This window comes from Festucalex cinctus, chromosome 20, assembly GCF_051991245.1.
Source record: "Festucalex cinctus isolate MCC-2025b chromosome 20, RoL_Fcin_1.0, whole genome shotgun sequence".
Taxonomy (NCBI): domain Eukaryota; kingdom Metazoa; phylum Chordata; class Actinopteri; order Syngnathiformes; family Syngnathidae; genus Festucalex; species Festucalex cinctus.
In genome coordinates this window covers 16,976,906-16,994,849 of record NC_135430.1, presented here as the reverse complement: position 1 = coordinate 16,994,849, position 17,944 = coordinate 16,976,906, and the positions used below count along the sequence as shown (strand labels likewise).

Sequence of the window (17,944 nt, the reverse complement as noted above, 5' to 3'; positions counted from 1 at the left end):
TTGCAAGCGGTGGGAGGGAGGGAAAAAAAAAAAAAGCAGTGATCTTCCAATTTGTCATAGCTTCTAACCCCTTCTATCTTTAACTCTCTTTCTGCAGACACTTCCTTGTGAAGACATCCTCCAGTCAGTCGTCTGTTTCAGCCTCCTCGTATTTCCACATTCATAAAGAGATAGAGCGAAAAATAAAATCTAGAGACACCGGCAGAAATAATAAAGCGTCACTTTCGGTAAAATGTAGGCCCTCCACACAGATAGCCCACTAAACATAGGCTGCTTGGTTCAACATCAACTTCAATTTGGGGAACCTCAGAGTATTTTGTTTATGCATGTAGCAATTAGGATGTCAAATCAAACTTGGAAAGGCAAACAGCAGAGCAAGCCTCCACGCTGCTATTTCTAGCTACCACGTCTCTGTCTCAAGCACTCACACACACACACACACGCGGCAGGCTCTCTCCTACTCCCACGCAGCCAGCTCGAGCGCCTAACGATGATACAAAGTTTTCAACTGAGAGAGCTCCTCGATCCCTCACATTGGACACACACAAACACAGTGTCATGGAAATGATCACATCCCCAAACAATTCTCCAGTTCCTGACCCAGTAATCCAAGGAGCCATAAATCGGGGTTTTCACAGAGCGCCTGACCTTTGACCCTTCCAACACCAGGCCCGTCCTTACTGTCAGTCAGCTCTTTATCTCCCTCTGACCTCTAAACATTACCCAGACAACAACAGGGCAAAGCCAGAGTTTCTATTCATCCGATTGTTGTAAACAAAGTTTCTCAGCATAACGTCAATATATTTCCCAGTCAGACATATTCATCAGCTGAAATGTGATATCAGCCCTTTGACCATTTGGCGTCTAAAAGCTTAAAGTTTTTACGTCAAAGCTCTGATGTAAGGACACACCACGTTTGCCGCAGCTTGGTTGGAAGAGTTTGGCATGGACGGAACATAGATGTGATCGTTTCTCTGGTATCAATATACATGGAACATCATGTTACATCTGTTACATTTCATTGGCCAAAACTCTGTTCACTTTAGTACATAATCAGAAATGTGATGTCATTTTTTTTGCTGTACATAATTCCTTTATGATCCATGGGCCAAAATTAAGTTCATGATGAATACAGTAGACTGTACACGATTATTATTCAAAAACACTGATATTAAACCAGAGACTGTTTTGTCTCTTCGGCAGCCCATTGAACAGAAACGGTTTTCAAAAGCGCAACCACATGAAGGCAACGTCTCCTTTTTGCCAACGACTCACTTATTTAAAACTTCCCTTTTCCCTCTTAACTCCAAACGCTGTAATTTATAATTGGTCCAATCTCATTCAAATGCCTGTAATGACAGACCGATTCTCGGAAATGGCGGCGTCTGAGTGCACTTTGTGAAACGGTAACAAACTTTAATCAGTGTTAGCATGCCATTGCATGAACTATTTAAGTAAGTCGTGCTATGCCAGTATTTTTTCCTTTTCTTTCTTTCCTTTTTTTTTTTTTTTTTAAATAAGGCATTTTCCAAAACAGCCACTAAGTGGAACAGGCACCCTGCTGTTTGTCTGCAAAGAGGGAGACGCTTGAGAGTTTGGAGGCGAGCAGGGCCACCAAGGGACATTGCACTCACTCTGGGTCACTGCCTCTGAGGTCAACCCCCTCGTCCCTTTTTTTTGGTCCCCTTTCAACCTACAAAATGCCACGAGTAACACTATTTCTCAATTCGGCAAACGGATCCAAGGTTGTTAATCTGGTAATCTTGTTTTATATATATATATATATATATATATATATATATATATATATATACACACACACGTATATATACATATATATATATATATATATATATATATATATATATATATATATATATATATATATATATACACACACACGTATATATACGTGTATATATACGTATATTCTGACCAGTATAGGTAAACTATAAACATAACTGACAATCTTGGTTAAAAATACCTGGATTAGTTGTGCTTAAAATAAGAATGCCAGCTGCTGGCATCAAAAGTTACAAGGTCTAAAAATACGGTACGGTGGCAATAATTGACAATTAAAAAAAAAAAAAAAAAAAAAAAAAAAAAAAAAAGTTCCTATCCGCTGATGTTTACACATTGTGAAGTGAATGGAGCTTGGCATTCTTCCCTAGCTTAGTACTTGCTTATGTTGGAGGATATTATCCGCCTCTGTGAAGCCTCCTCCCAATGTGATGACAAGCTACGGAGTAACCCTTCACACAGCTGGAAGCTCGGGGCCCCAGACTTTCGAGGCGTGCGCCCGGCCCGTCGACAGAACTCGCGCCAGTGTACAGTTTTGTTACTTTGCCCCTTTGCCCCTCCCCCCTCCGCCTTACCTCCTGCGCTGCCTGTTTTCGACACGCGTTTGCTTGTACGGTCGCCATTCGGATGAAAATGCGTCGACCGACTCGGTCATGTTATTTAGTTTATTATTGTGCATTCGTTTTGAGATGCTATTGTGTTTGGAAATTAATGGACAAGTACCCACACATGAAAGCCAATGACAACATTTGAACCACCAATACTGTGCAAATCAAAAAGTGATGCCTCTCCGAGCGATTGCTTTTGAGGGACACAGCGGTTTTTAGGGTACAACAACCAGACATGAGGGGGAAGAATAAGTGAAAAAAAATGCAAATGGGACGGGAGGTGGGGGGTGAGGTCACAAGGGCAGCGCAGGGCGTTCCCAGTCAGCGCTGTGTAAACAGGCCTCCTCCTGGAGTGGACAGGTTGCAGCGGAATGGGGGGGGGGTCTTCCACGGGCCACTGAGGCTGTCAGCAGAGTAGATAACTGATGGCAGGAATGTGGCATTTGTTCTCAAAAAGAGAGAGAACAGGAGAGGGGAGAGCGGGAAGGGGGAGGAGCTCAACTAGTGGCAGAAAGCGGGGGCCGCCAATTAACATCTACTTGATGCATTCATACAGCCGGGCCTCTGGCTCCTTAAGAACTGCAGCTGCATTTGTGCTGGCAGGCAGCTCGCTGCCCTCCTCTGGCCCCATACGTTTCACATAGACCACACTTTAACCACACAAAAAACAACATGACAGTACAGTGCTCTCCTTGTCTCGGAGTTTAGTCATTACTTTTGGAGACCGGTATTATTCTGGTGATCGTTTAACTGGGTTAATCTGGATTTGAAATTCATTACCTCCGCCAAAGTATCAGTTGATTAACTTTGAAAATGTAGGACACATTTGAAATTGAAATATTTATGGTATTAATAAATGCAAATGTTGGCTTATGGATACAGGTTTTGCAAATAAATAATTAGCGGACGGGATACCACGTCGTATGTTTTGAATGGAAATTACGTCACACGTACATAACGTTAGGTATATTCGGGGTGACGAAGACATTGAAATATTTCTCGAATTAATACATGCACATTTGACTATGGAAACAGGATTTTTTTGAAAGATGATTGGAGGACTGGATACCACGTATATTACATCACACGTAGTCACAAAAAATAGCAGCGGGTGATAAAGTAAGGTATGTTTGAGGGGACGACGAAATTTTAAATATTTCTGAAATGCAAATTTTGGCTGGAAACACATCAGCACAAACACAATCAATGCTAAGTGCAGAGTGAAAAATGTCCGCGACGATATGGCACAACAAGTCACGATTTAGCAATTCAATGAGTCGGATCATTCAAGGTCATTTTACTAGGTACTTAATCTTTGAAAGTTCTCCAAACTTGTACTGCCGATAGTTTGTCAGCACAATATCAACGTGAACAAAAAATTAGTGCTGCTTCAGCAGTCTCCTTATTAATTCTAATCTCATCCCCTATGTAGGTTTTCTTATCAGCTTTTTTTTTTTTTAAGCCGTCTAGCGCTGAGTAACTTGACATTAATTGTGGTAGTAGGTGGCAGCAGTGATGTGATCCCATGGTCAAAGTTCTGTCTGCAGCCTGAAGACCCTCATTCCCCTCTGATCCCAAAGCAGTTCTTAGCCTGTCCTCTCATCTGGAGCATGTAGAGCAGAGAGCGTTCAAGTCTGCGTTCGAAAGAAACTCCGAGGTCTCCCTCTGCACCATCCATCTGCAAAATGGAGAAGCCATCCTGGTGTTTGACCCTCCCTTTTCGCACCACCCGCCGCGGTGGCCTTTGAGGCCAAGTGAAGTGTAAACAAATCCAATATACGCTGCATTGTAAGGCACCCCGAGGATCCCAAAGAAGTAACTCCAGAGGTACAAATCACTTCAGGTCACGGTTTGCTTGCTTTTTCTTGCTCCGTTTCCCTGGGGCGACCCGGCCGGCACCACCATCAGACGCGTTTATTTACATTTGGACTTGCGAGATTGATTGAATGGGCCCCCTTTTTGGTTTCGACCCTCCATTGGCCTGCTTAGGCGGTAAACCAGGACATCTTTATACTCTGAAGGAATGCTGCACACACCCCATTCCTTCACTCTGAGTGATATCTTACTCAAGTGTGTGAGAAGTTATGATGCTCCCCAAACTTCGGGGATCATGACTAATTAAATGCTGATAACCGTTCAAAATACTTGTTGGATAATGTATATCCATGAGCACATGCAAACTAATCGATCCTCGTGAGTGGGTATTTTAGAAGGCCGTGTAAACACTTGTGAAAACCTGAATATGTGCTTATTTGAGATTTTAAAGTATCGAAACACATGATATAAATTGTGACCTGTTGGGAGATGGAGAACTATGTGTACCCTCCCACCTTCTCAGCTGGATTAGAGAGTGGATCGGCACTGTGCCTATTCTCCCAATAATTTATTAGCATTATCTACAAAAAAAAAAAGTAATATATCGTAATTGGATGGGAAACAGACTATTTCACTTGGGAAAGACATTCTTTAAAAGATTTGAAACCTGAATGACCTTAGCTGAATTGTATCTTTTGCAAATTATGGCCTATTATGTGAATATATCACTTTTTCAGCATTGCATATTTGCAAAACTGGAAGTCACAACGCTGTGTTTACGGTAGTAAATACATATTTCTAGTGTGTCAGGGCCACCGACTTTTATAAAGCCCAAATTCACACCGGCTGCGGAACGGACGCGGTGTGTTTTCCGTACGGACACCGCAAGGATAGAACGCGTCAGTTCACACGAGCTTCGGCGCGGTGCGGAACGACTGCGGCGATGCGGAAGGTTTCCGCAAGCGTTCCATTTTTTCCGGGCGCCAAATGCGGATTTTCGTGAAGCTAAAGAAATTACACGGACCGGACAGGAAGTCGGGTGTCTCGCATCAAGGTAAATCCGGTATATTTCAAAATAAAACCGTTTGTGAACTCGTTTTTTTGGGGGAGGGAAGCTAGCTAGCTACGTAGCATGACATGAGTTGGACATTTAAGACAAAAAATGAGCTCAGAATAAATTAAACATGACAAAATAACACTATTTAAACACAAAACATACTTCCCCATGGTAGAATAGACATGGTAGAAGTCCCAGAAACAATGTCCAAAAAGTATATCGATGTGACAATATGCAAGCGTAGCTATTGTTTACAAATATGACTCCATATACATGGTTGCTATTGGGTGAACTCAACTCTCCAGCGTGAACCCGACGTGATCTTGTGGTCTGGCGGGTGCAGATTTCCGGACACGAGGTGTGACTTGCAGTCCTTGCGGAAGCCGTGCGGAAAACGCACCGCGTCCTTTCCGCAGCCAGCGTGAATTGGGCTTAAGTCCGTCGTCGGGGCTCATATTTTTTCGAGCCTTTTCGGGTTCCTCATTTCAATGAAGACTAACGATGTCAACATTGTGCTTCACGTTTCAAGTGGGATTAAAGTCACAACTGGTTCTCGAAACAACTTTGCCGATTCATGTACGTTTCTCCTGAGCGCATGTTGGACTTTTGATGACGTAGAGGTCAGATATATGCGACCTGGCCGTTCATACTGCGGTTGCATTGCAAAAATTTGGATACATATCCAATCTAGGATCACATATGAAAGCGACCCAGGTCGGATATGAAAAAAAAAATCTGTATTGAGGAGTTCACACTGACTAAATAAGTCAGATACGGGTTGTATTTAGGCAAATAAAAAAAAAAACAAAACAAAAAAAAACAGATTTGGGTGAACGTAGCCTTACACTATTCAAATTTAGATAAGGATTTAAACAAAGAACTTTTTCCAATTGCATCTGCATTACAAGATTCAGTTCTGTTAGAAAGTGCCCACAAGATCCTCCGATTTCCTCCGACGTACTTGTTAGAACCTGCTGTGTTACACATCCCCGATCATATATCAATATTTGCAGAGGTTACAACTCCCATGTCTCTCCATTTCACCTTTCGAACCACCTGCAGCGCATTTCCATTCCATTTCCTCTCACACACTCCTTCTAGATTTCAGGATATTTTTTTTTTTACATTGCTTTCCCGTGAACCGAGCACTGTTGTGTAAATAGCAGCGTGCAAACGCCACTGCGGGTCGGCGGGGCACAGGACAACTATCCATATCCTGGACAACACCCTCTTCTGACCTGGCAGGAACTTATCAGGTCAGCGTGGGTTCAGCCTTGGGGCGTAACCCATTGACTGTCTGCTCGGTTCGTACGGTATTAGGGGAGAGACGAGGAATGTGTCATGTTGTGTTGTATGGGAGGAGAAAAACAAGTGGAAGGAAGCAACAACATACAAGCATCTGCCTGCACACGGATAAGAGATTGCCGTATGGTCCAATGACTCTATTCAGCCAAATATGAAGACGAGTACTTGTAGACGGCAGTTGCTCCAGATGCATATCGCTTCAGTTGACTTTCGGGGTAATTGGGTTTGACACCACTCCGAGAATGATTGCCGCAAAACTCGTGTGAGCAGCATAGCAGGCTGACTGGGAGCATTGTTTGAGCAGGCGGCATGAAAATATTCTTCAAGCACGGCGGTATGATTACCATCTGTGCTTCTCAGCCTTTTTTTGTCCATCCTGTCATATGCTCTAAACTTGTCCATTTATTTATTTAACAATTAGGATTCTTGGAGGGCTGACAGACTGAGCCTGTCCAGGCAGACAGCCACAAATGAAATGTTGCTTGACTGTGTGAATGCTGAGCGGTGAGCATTCAATGAGCTAAAATCGTTCAGATATTTCCAGGCTAATATGAGTCCAAATATTTAGATTTGAAGACGGACAACAGAAAACAGTAAAGCCGCAGTGATGTCACAAAGAAGAATAAAATATATACTTTTATTATTATTATTATTATTAGTTCACTTTCTGACAAGAACACCACTGCCACCTACTGTAGTGGATGTGCAATTACATTTTTTTCTAGTATGGCAAAATAAAGTAAAATAAATAAATGGCAATAACCAAACTGCACATTTCTGGTTGGATTAAAACAAAGACTGCTACAAGTGAATGCTAAACATAACTAGCAAGAAAAATAGCAAGACTGAACACAAAAAAAAAAACAAAAAAAAAACAGCTAAGCATTGTTCTTCCTTTTAAACATGTTGAAATAAAAAATGGAAAGAAAGTGAAAAAGTTTCAAATCAAGACTTGGATTAATAATTCACAATGGTTTAGTTTTCTTCCGTGCGGTGCATGTTGTTGTTGCTCAGGATGTGTTAGCGTAGCAGTTGTTTGAAGGCTACATATTGTGTATGCTAATCTATGCTATGCTAATTTCCATTCACATTGTTAGCATTACTCTAGCAGACATTTACTAGACTAAAATGTACGGTTTACAATTCTTTTATGTCACGTGAACTGTACATTAAGAAACAATACCTAAATAATCTGAAAAAAGAAAAAGCAGTAGAGTAAATTTCAATTCTGCTGTCGGACCTTGAGCATATATTCAGCCTTAGCCGCGCGATGACGTCAGTGACATCTGGCGTCATATCGTTTCTCAGCACAATATGTTGCAAAGAAAGTGAGTGTTGAGTGTCAAACTTCACACCCCTGTCCCGATATTACAGCATTCCCCTAAACACAGGCGCCATACCGCTTCTGTTATGGCTCTGATACTACCTCCTGGCAAACACCACCCACACAGGAGTCTGGTGTCTGCTACTGCTTGGTTTGCTTCATGCTTTGATGCTGGCTGAGCTGAGAGCGATCAAGTATGGTGCAATACATTGTCATGTCGCTTCGTGTCACCGATGACGACTGGTGGACTTCAACTTTTTTTGGCATTGGGCAACCTTATTAGACTGTGTTGTGTGCTCACCTAGCTCAATTGTTTCTCCACCACACCGCTAATATAGCACTAATATAAATAAATGGGCTTGTTACATTCCTTATGCCTGTTTTATGGCATGAGACAAAAACACATTTGGCAGGCTTTACATCCATACATAGGTTTCACGTTAGTAACCTGACATACAGACTACACACATTGTATATTCCCAAATATATCATATTGACAGGCCAACTTTTATTAGCTATCAAAGTTACACGTGTCATTGTTTGACAAACGGAACTTTTGCAAATCAGCAGCTCCGTTTGTTATCCGTGACGGAATGTCGGGATTCAGACATGCGAAGCGCCATTTGCCGATTTCTGTCACGCTCCAGCGCACGCCGCAAACCAATTAAAGGAAAATGACAGTTTGAAGACTGATTTGTCATCTCTTCACCTCCATCTGCCAAGGATTAGCGCGTGCACACCAGCAATGCTGTCGTTGTTTGAACCGTGAACAAAGTTTCCTTGTATACTGGTAAGCATAATTTTAACAAACGTACGCGTAAAAAGAGGTTAACCACAATTGCAAAACCTTTTAGAAAAAAACTAAAACAAAAACATGTCACCTTTTCGCCCGATTAAGTCCGGACTGATATTACAGACTAATCTCACGATTGAGATGATTGGTTTTCTTTTTATTCATTTGTCATTTAACTACAATTAAATATTTGTAAATTTCACATAATTTCTTTCAATTTCCTTCATAGGCATTCAGCTTAGCATTCAGCTATTAGCATTGAGCTTCCAGCATTCCCACGCAATTTCTGCAGAAATTGCACTTGGTCTAGTTCATAAAATAACATTCCCTTTAATGCATTTCAATGGCCGTCAATCCAACGGTCACTATTCTCTTAATCAAAAAATGTCCTCATATATTCAGTATTTAGGGGTAGCTATAAATTTATGTGTAATAAATACTGAAATAAAAATGGACAACTTCTAAACCCTGTCAGGAAAAAGTAAGAACAGTAAAACGTAAAATTATACATTCCTTTGATTACATTTTTCCTCGAAAACATGTCACCTTTCCACACGATTAAGTCCGGACCGATATTACAGACTAATCTCACGATGAAGACGATTGGTTTTCTTTTTATTCATTTGTCATTTAACTACAATTTAAAACTTGTAAATTTCTTTCAATTTCCTTCATAAGCATTCAGATATTAGCATTCAGCTTCCAGCATTCCCACGCAATTTCTGCAGAAATTGCACTTAGTCTAGTTCATAAAATAACATTCCCCCTAATGCATCTCAATGGCCGTCAATCATAAGCAGACGCACGTGTCAGCCCGGTCCCTATTCTTTTAATCAAAAAATGTCCTCATATATTCAGTATTTAGAGATAGTTATACATTTATGTGTAACAAATAAATTAAAAAAAAAATTGACAACTTCTAAAAGTAAAAAAAAAAAAAAATGTTGTACATTCCTTTGATTACAATTTTCCTAGAAAACTGTCTATTCGATTTTGTAAATATTATATTTAATCCAAAATACATATGTTATCTCCATGTCGTTTTGTCCAAAACATATCGACTTGCAACGTTTCTGAAAAAAAGAACGTACGTATAAATTAACATCTTCTTGCTAGGTGTGGTCTGTGACAGTTTTGAGAACTATTTCAGCCCGGTGCCTTCGACTGATGGCTGAGATATACGCTCTCAATTATGCATTAGGCAGTCCAGTCAGCACCCCAGGGCCCCCGTCCGCCTCCCTCCCTCACACACACACACACCCGTATTGTACGGCCAAATACAGTGATGATGTTCCCTTTTGCTCAAAGGTGAGTAAGGCCTATTGATTTGTAGACAAGAAAGCCCCCCACTTCTCATCTTCTCTGGCCCCAGCTGCAAAATGGATTGGGGCTGAAAAAGGGGTTGGTGGTGGGGAGGGAAGAGAATGTGTGGTAGAAGGCTGTTAGATGGAGTTGGGGGGGGGGGGGGTGTTGAAGGAGACACAGAAAGAGATAAACTGACAAAAAAAAAAAAAAAAAAAAAAAAAGAGAGAGAGGTACCCGAGCTTTTGTTACCCTGTCAGCATTGATGACGTCACCCCCCCCCCCCCCCCCCCCCCCCTCTCCCTGAGGACAGAGTGAGGAGGTCAAGAAAAATGGAAAAGTAGTTGGTGGTTAAAGAATATACTTTGGTGAACTTGCTAACCTTTCTAAATTCAACATTTTGAACAATTAGTAAGAGGTCACTTTTTTTGCATTTTCTATCACAATATCCATTTTCGACAGTGCTGATCATAACTCATTAGATTCCAGTCCGAGTTGACTGCTTGTTAGCCAACTGCTTTACAAACACTCGCAAAAGTGCATCGATTTCTTTATAACATTTTGATGAAAACAGGCATTAATATCCACATTCATATGTATAAAATATAACAAAATGAAATTTAGGGTATTCTTACCTTAAAGTTGGCAAACGGGATTGCATCATCAAAAACTGGACGTCCATGTAGTGATAATACTTTTCCATCCATCCATTTTCTTCACCGCTTATTCCTCACAAGGGTCGCGGAGGATGCTGGAGCCTATCTCGGGCGGTGGACACCCCGGACTGGTTGCCAGCCAATCACAGGGCAATACTTTTCCTATAAACACAAATAAATTCGGTAATTATCCATCTCAACCAGGGGTGTCCAAACTTTTTCATTTGAGGGCCACACACAGCAAATGAAAAGGACGCAAGTGCCACATAATGTTATGAAGAGGAATTGTGTTTAGTCTTAAAAATTGTACAAATAATTTATTTGTGCTTTTGCATATTTAGAAAATTGCTACCATATATGAACCAATTTATTTGTAATATGGTAGTAGGGAATTTTTCATTTTAGTTAGTTTTTTATTAGTTTAGTTATTTAAAGATGCTTAGTTTTAGTTTAGTTTGTTAGTTTCAGTATTAGTATTAGTTTTTTTGTTTTGTTTTTTAAATGTGGTTTATATCAAAATAAATCTACAAAAATAAAAAATCACAGACTAAAACGAAGGACAGGTTTGATATAATTAGTTTTGCAAACAAAATGTAGTTTGTTATTTTTCTTTCTTTTTTTTCAAAAAAAAAAAAAGCATTTTCGTTTTTTTTATTTCGGTAACAATATCGTTTTTGAATTTTAGTTTTTTTCATTAGTTTTGGTTTACTAAAATAAACTTTAATGGCACCTGTTTTTCGATACCCTCCTTCTTACTTTGGCCATCTCCAAACATTTTTGTTTTGTTTATTTTATTTAAACTCAAATGCCATTTTTAGCATATGTCGCGGGCCACTGAAAAATGGACGGCGGGCCGCAAATGGCCCCCCGGGCCGCAGTTTGGACGCCACTGATCTAAACAATTGGTGAACCATTTTTAATGACAGATCAACATTTTTAACATTATGATTTAAAGTCATACATTTATTTGTATATAAAAAGCTTTCAATGCAACATAGAGACAACGCAGATCTATATTATGAATCTCTATGATGCAATTTTTTTTGGTCTTTTTAAATGCTTCGAAAAGGGCTGAAGAGCTAAATACGTTTGAGTATGCTTTTCAGATGAAAACAAATATTGCGGACACGTTATGTTGTAAGTAACTCTTAACCACAAACCAAACCATGGAAACCACCCGCATGCTACTGCGTACTCTGCCGACTTTTAATCTCGATCTGAACGATATTTTTGTTCACTCAAACATCTTGTTTTTGTAAGTTATTCCTACATTTGAAGATTCCTTCTGGGCCAGCTTGCACTTTGTTATGTCGCGCATCGACAATGTTGAAATGCACGCTCGGCTTCGCTTCCTTGTTTCTCATATTTAAATACTAATTACCGTCGTCTTGTTGTCCAGTCGAGTTGGAACATAAAACGCACACGCTTGATTGGCATCGATAAACAGCAGTAAAGTGAAGCAGAACAGAAGTGACGTGAAGAGCATTGTCTCCCCATTTGTCTTTACTCCATCCACCGATGGCTCCCCTAAGTGGACTCGCCATTGATAATTGCACAATGCTTCCCTTCCTGTGCAACAAAGGCTCCCCCAACCAGATGGCAAATTAACGCCAATTGTTCAAAAACAATGTCGACGTCTGATGAGAGACGCTCAGGGGCGCAACGCTGGAGACGACGGCGAGCCAGTGTTCGGATCGCCTTTTTCTATTCAGCCCTTCACCTAGCGAGGGGTGACGAGCAATTTTATTTTTTTTTAGTACTCGAGTCGTTTAACGCACATCCAACAAGTTCAAATTGTTTTTTTTGTCTTTTGGTGTTTTGACAGACAGCCAAGTTTGCCTCATTAGCTCCTTTAGTTCATGTCATGAGTTTTATATCACGCCTGCATTTAGATTACATTTTTTTTATTCAACAAAGATCAATAAATGATCATTAAACCTCTAGTGGACAAGCAACAAAAGCAGAGGTAGCAAATTCAGGTCCAAGATGTAAAAACCCTGCCACATATTCAGCACCTGATGCTAGCTCGCTAGCTCCCTAGCAGGTTAAAGAGCACCATGGGCGCTAGCTAGCTAGCACCTGTGGCTAAAGCTAAATTGTGCCAAATAATTTCTGCTTCAATTTACAGATTTGCACATTGTCATGATCTACTCCAGTCTGCTTTGCATGACAAAATGACAAATAAGAGACATTAAAGTTTTTTTTGTTTTGTTTTTTTTTTACATTTATTAATTTTCTATTGTAAGTGCCTTTTCCACAAAAACAGCATGTGGGCTAAAACTGCCTTTTCACCTTCTTCTTCATTTCTAATTTAATAATAAATAAAATCGATTTTTGCATATTAATATCGATTCGATTAATAAATGAGAATCTCGATTCTTTTATCAATCGATTTTTTTGGCACAGCCCTATTGTAAAATGTTGTCCAGTGCTTTCTGAGAAGGCCCACCTGACACTTGTGAGAATGTGTACCATAAATCGTGTTCAAAAGTTGAGTTTTTCAATGGACAGCCTATTCGGTAACCTTTAATTAATTAGAAACGATCAAGTTTACGTTCAGTCTACTTCAATTTCTGTGTTTTTGCAAAATATATCCGTGTTATGCCCCCCAATAACCCCCCCCCCAACTTACTCTTACTCCCACCAGCATACTCGTCTATCGACCTTGACTATTTCCCCTGCAGCAATGACAGGATTATGTCTGACATGTTTAAGGAAGTGGCAGTCTAGAGGAGGCAGGGAATGAGACGAGACACACACACGCACGCACATTCCTGATGGCAGTGAGCGTGTATGTCGATGCAGGTTTCTGCAATGTGTCCGTCAGTCTGTCACACTGAAGCTGAATTAATCGGAGTGGAAAGGGAGATTTTTAGCGTTATCATTACAGATGTCAAACGAGATGACCTCCCGCATGATTCCAACGAGGGATTTTGTCCACTTTGTCAAGTGCAAGTGCAGCGTTTATTGACCATCTCGGTGGCGGTGGTCTCTTCCTGTGCCGGTTTCATCTGCCAAGAAAAATGATGAATGACTCTGGAGGAGTAAAATGCACTCTCCAGCTCACCGTCTCCATCTCGGATATCACAACAGGAGCCAAATTCCAGCAGAATGGCTTAATTGAAGTTTCGGCTTCCTTAAAAGGTGATTCAGCATGAAATGGCGGCAAGAAATGCGTCAGATTATTGTCCTCGGGTGGGGCATAGTTGATAGGGCACGTCCCAAATATGGCGGCTATGCGGCACCCAACACCCAGCGATTGAAAGAAATCAATTGCTATTTTCCAAACTGCCATTTAACAGTCACGAAGACAACATATTTAAGTTGACTCAATCTATTACATTCTGGTTGGTTATCTAGCTAATTTATGCGAAACGAATAGGAACCCAATGTTTCCTAAAGTGCGGTTCATTCACCACATTTGTTGACCTTGACACAGCCATTGTAATAAACACTGTAATAACAATAATAACAAAGCTGTGATTAAGTATACATAATATGAAAACTCTATTTAAAAGTTATCTTTCGATAGATGTGCAAGTTGTTCATCTGAACACAGCCATTGTAATTACATTGAATAAAACTAGCTTGCAATCGGCAAAAAGAAAAAAAAAAGAAAAAAAGAAACGCATTCTTCAAAATATGACATTTAAGTTGAATCGATCTATTACATTCTGGTTGGTTATCTAGCTAATTTATGCTAAACGAATAGGAACCCAATGTTTCCTAAAGTGCTGTTCATTCACCACATTTGTTGACCTTGACACAGCCATTGTAATAACATTGTAATAAACACTGTAATAATAATAACAAAGCTGTGATTAAGTATACATAATATGAAAACTATTTAAAAGTTATCTTTCGATAGATGTGCAAGTTGTTCATCTGAACACAGCCATTGTAATTACATTGTAATAAAACTAGCTTGCAATCGGCAAAAAGAAAAAAAAAAGAAAAAAAGAAACGCATTCTTCAAAATATGACATTTAAGTTGAATCGATCTATTACATTCTGGTTGGTTATCTAGCTAATTTATGCTAAACGAATAGGAACCCGATGTTTCCTAAAGTGCGGTTCATTCACCACATTTGTTGACCTTGACACAGCCATTGTAATAACATTGTAATAAACACTGTAATAATAATAACAAAGCTGTGATTAAGTATACATAATATGAAAACTCTATTTAAAAGTTATCTTTCGATAGATGTGCAAGTTGTTCATCTGAACACAGCCATTGTAATTACATTGTAATAAAACTAGCTTGCAATCGGCAAAAAGAAAAAAAAAAACAAAAAAAGAAACGCATTCTTCAAAATATGACATTTAAGTTTAATCGATCTATTACATTCTGGTTGGTTATCTAGCTAATTTATGCTAAACGAATAGGAACCCAATGTTTCCTAAAGTGCGGTTCATTCACCACATTTGTTGACCTTGACACAGCCATTGTAATAACATTGTAATAAACACTGTAATAACAATAATAACAAAGCTGTGATTAAGTATACATTATATGAAAACTCTATTTAAAAGTTACCTTTCGATAGATGTGCAAGTTGTTCATCTGAACACAGCCATTGTAATTACATTGTAATGAACACTATAATAATCGATAATACAATAAATCTGTGATTGATTATATAGTAATATATAAACTCTATGTAAAGGTAATGTTTTGATAGATGCGCAAGTTGTTGACCTGAACACACCCGTAATAACCAACAATGAAATAAAGATGTGATTGATTACAATATATGTAAAGGTTACTGTGACTTTATGATGATTTGAGGGATACCGAAGTAGACTCATTATTGTGATCCTTGTGAGGATTAGCAGTGGATGGATGGATAATCCCATATTCACCTACGCTTATTCTGGTTATGAGACCTATATATTTGGGATTTTTTTTCCTTTACTGTGAAGTAACTGGCTATTTATGCAAACTATCGGGAGACGATATGGAGGTGTGGGGGGGGGGGGGAAATAGGAAGCAGGTAGGGCCTCATTGGGTCAGCAATAAAAGTGTCCAAGAGCAGCTCCTCATATCCGCTTCCGATACTTTCTGCATGAACTCCACTGCCAGGGCATGCCGAGAGGCTCCTTATAGCATGCTTTATAAGTTAACATGTCGCAACGCGTCGGTCCCCTCTTGATACCTGTTAAGACTCACTGTTGGTACAGACAGGACAAACTCTTTGGCCTGCCCACAAAAGCTGCCATTCATCAGGTATTACCTGACGTCACGGTGCAGTAAATCAAACGTGTTGAAAGACTTTTGAGAGTCTTTGAAAATCATACGTCTGCGCAGGCAGGTTTGATTTGTGGTGTGGGTGTTAAATTGGGGCATTTATCAGATTCACATAAAAGTGAGGCGAAATGGATCGGGGGGTTTTTAAGGCTGAGAGTGGCTCCAGCTTCCAGACTAGCACCTCCGGGTGTACGTAGATGATGAAACTAAGCATTTACAAAACATCTACTTCAGACCCGACTGAGGTGCAATCGAGAGAATTATAGCCTATGGATGCAAGTATTCCCCTGCATGTCGTAGAACTCAAAGCAAAGATGCGCTTGACTGCAGTCGTAGTGGACGCTAAACTTTGTGGAAAGTCTTCACAACGATGGCTGCTGAATTACTTACTCCCACTCTGTCCTCGGGGCTTTACCTGTAACTGTGAGAAACACGGCAAGAAGGCCATTGTGGGTGATGACTTTTAACTCATTCACTCGCCGCCATTTTCACATTTCGCAATCCCGTTCGCTCCCGGCTGTTTGACTGGATTTTGACTGATTTTTGCAAGGCCCACAGAATATTGTGTTCTATTGCTATAAAAGCATGGAACCTATCAAAAGAAAGATTAAAGTCTCTTGTATGTTTCTATCAGTTTCCGTTTTGCAGCAATTAGCATTAGAAGAGTGCTAAGTTTAATCAGTTTTCACAAATCTATTTAAAATTGAAAGTAATTGAGCTTTTTTTCTACATGGCTCTGGTTGATCTCCTTTGCTCTGCTGCCACCTGCTGGCCGTTTGTTTAATAGCTACCAATTCTGAAACCGTTCTTTGCAGTTGAAAGGCTGCATCAAAGCCTTCTGTATGCTCTAGCATAAAAAAAACAAAACAAAAAAACGTATAAATAAGTCTTTGGGACACTTTGAACATTAAAAAAAACGTATTTACACGTTATTGGGAGCAAATGAGTTAACCAACTGGATTAAACCCAACCACGGTATGCGAGGCTACACCTTCACTAATGGCAAATTATTAAGACGATTGAGTATATTTTATTACCAGCTTCAGTTCGCTTACATACAATATTTCACTAGCAGTCGAGCTCCAGGCTGATGCATAAAAAAGGCCCAAAGACCATAAGGTAAGATAATCAATCGTTATGGAAGAGGGAGGAATGGTAATGACACGCAACAATGGCTTTGTTTTTTTTTTCCTTGGTGGGTGTAGACCAGGGGTGTCCAAACTACGGCCCGGGGGCCATTTTCAGCCCGCCATACATTTTTTGGCGGCCCGCGGCAAACACAAAAAATAATTTTTCAATGCTGTTTAAAAAAAAAAAAAAAAAAAAAAAAAGGGGTGGATTAAACATTTCTAGCTACGCAAAGACACAAATTTGCAGCTAATAATTCAGTTTCAGAAATAAAAATAGTTTCATCCACTTGTTGCTTCGTGTCAAGGTCCAATTTGTGAAAACATCACATTAAATTAATGGTTCTTAAGTGCGGTCAGTCTACTACCAATTGTTGTTGTGGTTCAGAATGTCAAATTGGGATTTGGCTGCTGCTCAGTGGAGAGGCGTATCTATTATAGTGACACACAGTGGTCACTATTTGCCTTGTGACTGTTTGCAGTTTGCAATTAAGTAACTGTACATTATATCAACAATTTATAATTGCTTCATTGATTTTTACCTATGTTTAACTCATTCACTGCCATTGACGGAAAAAGACGTCAAATGCATTTTTTTTTTTTTTTTGCTGGTCTGGCAATGAATGTGTCAATAAATAACTTGGAAAAAAAAAATCAAAGTGGCCCTTGCAGCTTTCTATTTTTCTGATGTGAATGGTTGATTTTCGATACGTACCCTGCGATATGCTGAGAACCAGTGAAGGGTCGCCCACAATAGGGTCCGGTTTACCCAAATGAAGATTAGCATGATATAACAGATGATTACGTAACCTTACGCTCCATGATGTCTATTATTCTTGGCTTTATCTTTTATTTTGGATGATAATGGCTTGTGGTTCTGGTAAATACCACCAAGGTCCACCATGA

The 17,944-nt window shown here is 39.8% G+C and overlaps 1 long non-coding RNA gene across 4 annotated transcripts in view; it reads right to left on the bottom strand.

The window, feature by feature from the left end:
- Positions 1–17,944, bottom strand: part of LOC144009231 (uncharacterized) — a 231,410-nt gene that overhangs the window by 186,212 nt on the left and 27,254 nt on the right. For all 4 annotated transcript variants that reach the window (XR_013280864.1, XR_013280866.1, XR_013280865.1 and 1 more), the window contains exon 4: positions 10,640–10,822. This is a non-coding gene — a long non-coding RNA (uncharacterized LOC144009231). The remainder of the gene's footprint in view (positions 1–10,639; positions 10,823–17,944) is intronic.